The sequence below is a fragment of the Pteropus vampyrus genome, unplaced genomic scaffold (assembly GCF_000151845.1).
Source record: "Pteropus vampyrus isolate Shadow unplaced genomic scaffold, Pvam_2.0 Scaffold606, whole genome shotgun sequence".
Lineage (NCBI taxonomy): Eukaryota > Metazoa > Chordata > Mammalia > Chiroptera > Pteropodidae > Pteropus > Pteropus vampyrus.
Genome location: NW_011889387.1, coordinates 11,279 through 14,421, shown reverse-complemented (window position 1 = coordinate 14,421; position 3,143 = coordinate 11,279). Strand labels below are relative to the sequence as shown.

At 38.6% G+C, this 3,143-nt stretch overlaps 1 pseudogene; it reads left to right on the top strand.

Moving 5' to 3' along the window:
• Window positions 1–3,143, top strand: part of LOC105308650 — an 18,532-nt pseudogene that overhangs the window by 13,400 nt on the left and 1,989 nt on the right.

The window sequence follows — 3,143 nt, the reverse complement described above, 5'->3', positions numbered from 1 at the left end:
CCTCTTGAGTGTGTCCTGGGCCTACTGAATTGCTTCCAAGCAACACATGGCTAAACTAATGAGATGTCACTTCTGAGATTAGAGTGCAAAAAGTCTCTGGCTTTCATATTCTTGGCTTTTGTTTCTCTGTCACTTATCTGTTTGTCCTAAGGGGAGTCAAAGCCATGTTCAGCATCCCAATGACAGAGAACTGAGGGAGGCCTCTGGTCAAGAGCCCACAGTTAACTCCATCTTTCAAAAATGAGTGGACTTGGAAACAGGTCTCTTCCAGTCCAAATTTGAGAGGACTGCAGCCGTAGCTGACAACTTGAGTGTACTTGTTATTACTCTGGTTTATTTAAGAGAAGTAGGAAGTTATAAATAAGTGTATACAAGTCCATAGTTTTCTAGTATACCCAACATATATCAATGAAAAAAAATAAGAACTTAGGCTGCCATTTAAATAAGCAAACAAACAAACTACAGAATAGCTTTAAAAAAGGGAAACACAAAGTTCCTTTTAGAGACAGAAATCTTAACTGAGAAAATGGACTTTCAGATTCTTGTTAAAGAAGACCTAATTCTCCCTAATTTTCATGATAATAGATTTGCAGATGTCAAAGTTGAAAAGTCATAATTTGAAGAGAAAAGGGATCTGCATTTTATGTTAAGATCCTTGAAACTAGACGTCAGAAGTGAAGTGTATAGCTGAGCATTCTCCTGAGAAAAAAGCTCAGACCCTTCTAAGCACATTCATTTTTCTCCTGTTCCTCTTCTGTTAATGAGGTCCTGAGAGATTGGGAGAACATGGGCCAATTTTGCTAATTATGAGCTCTGTGCGTTGATCTCTCAAGGCCACATGGGAGTAAATAATTAGCCAGTTCCACCAGCCCTTCATGCTGCCAGTTCCAGTTAAGCTTCATACCTGTCTTTTCCTCCCAGACCTGTCACCTGCATCAGTGGATCCATGCCTGAGTATCTCGTTCCCAGTCCTGAGGACAGGGCCTCAGCCCTCATCATTCGCCAAGCAGGAGAAGGCAATGGACCTAAACTCCTAAGTCATGGCCCAGCAGAGACACAACACAGACCAGTAAGTGCCAAGGGAGTTGGTCGTTGAAGGTGTTATGGAGAAACTTGTTACCTTACTATCAAGATAGCAGGACAAATGAGATGGCCAGCTAGAACATTAGTATGCAAAGTTTCAGCTCAGAGGCCTATAAAGTTTATGTTATCTTTTTATCTGTTGGAGATTTCGGAATTCTTGTTTAGAATTTTGCTCTTTGCCACTTCTTTTCTTAGCTTCCAAAGCTATTGACCATACCTGAGCAAGAAATGGATCCCCAAATGATCAAAATGCTATGAGTGTGGTCATGATGGGGATAAGGAGAGTAACCATAATATCACAAAACTTTATTGACATTTTCCTTCTCTCAGGCTCAGAGCTATGTGCTATGTAGCTTTAATTTTAAATCTGCACGATAACCCCAAGTTGAGGTGTACACATTATTGTTATTTTACAATTGAGAAAAGGAGTACAGAATTTTAATTAATTTTTACCAGGACCTTGAGTAAAAAGAGTGAAGTCAGGTGTGCATCTGAGCAGTGAGATCTATTCCCAGGATGCAAAGTGCAGGACAATGTCTTCCCATACAATTTAGGTTCGTGTGGGTATCGAGCCCTTGATATGTAGCTAGTCCAAATTGAGATGTGCTGTCAGCATAAAATACCAGATTTTTGAAGGTCTACAAGAAAAGAATGCAAAAATATCTCAACTTAGGTAAAATTATAATATTCTTGGTATATGAGTTAATAAAAGATTAAAATTGAAATGAACCGAAAAACCAATGAACTTACTCAATCTTCCTTTTCCAGGGCACTGCAGGTAGAATGCCTTCATGGAGGTGACTCAGTCTCGTTTCTTTCTTCCTTTTTATTTTCCTTAGTAGCTTTTATTTGTATAGGTAAATAGTGAAAATAAACCAAATGTTCTTCAGCAGGTGAAGAGTTAAACACAATTTAGTACATCCATACCATGCAATAAGAGAGGAACAGCAATAAGAAGGAACAAACCATTGATACACCCAATAACTTGGCTGGATCTTAAGAACATTATGCTGAGTGAAAAAAGCCAATTACCAAGTGTTATATTTTTTATGATTACATTCACATAACATTCTCAAAATAACAAAATTATAGAGATAAAGAACACATAAGTAGTTGCCAGGGGGTAGGTGTAGGGGAGGGAGGCCCTAATAATAAAGGGGCAGATGAGGAATTTCCACGTAGTGATGGAACAGTTCTGTCTCTTGATTGTGGGCTTTCATCCCTTCTAGAGATGTCTGTGTGACTAAAACATAAATGAGATTTTGTCATTTCTTTCTAAGCACTTTTCCCAGAGTGACTACTTGAACTTCACGAGGGGTTGTGTGAACCTCTGATTTGTAGCCAAGCTGGACCAAAGTTGGTGGTAACCTGGGGCCCTTACAGTTGGTATCTGAAGTGATGTAGAAAGTGTTCTCGTGGAACTGAGCCATTAACTTGTGGAATCTGACACTCCACATATATTGCGTCGGAATTGATTTAAATCATTAAGACACTCAACTGGTATCATGGAGAACTGCTTCATATGGGGGATTCTAGCACCCACATTTGATGACCGGAGGTGTCATAAATGAAGTATTCTATGTAAAGTAAATGAGATATGAGGGAGGTAAAAAACTGGGTAGGTTTTTCCATACAGGGACAAAGACTCTTATTTTTCTATTTTTTATTTTTTAAACTTAATTTTATTAGTTTCAAGTATACAATATATTGGTTAGGCGTTTATATAATTTATAAAATGATTCCCTTAATTACTCCTTCTCTTCTCTGGCTCTCTACCTAACCAAAATACTAATGCTGACTGCATTCCCTATGTTGTGCTCCCCATCCCTGTGACCATCTATTAACTACTATTTGTATTTCTTTAACCATTCACCCCATTCTCCCAGCTGTACCACCCCCCTCCCCTCTGTCTGTCACTAGATCATCCTCTATATTTGTGAGTCTGGTTTGATTACTTTCTTCTTTTTGTTCCTTAGATTCTGCATATAAGTGAAATCATATGGTATTTATCTTGCTCTGTCTGACATTTCACTCAGCATAATAACCTCTAGGTCCATCCA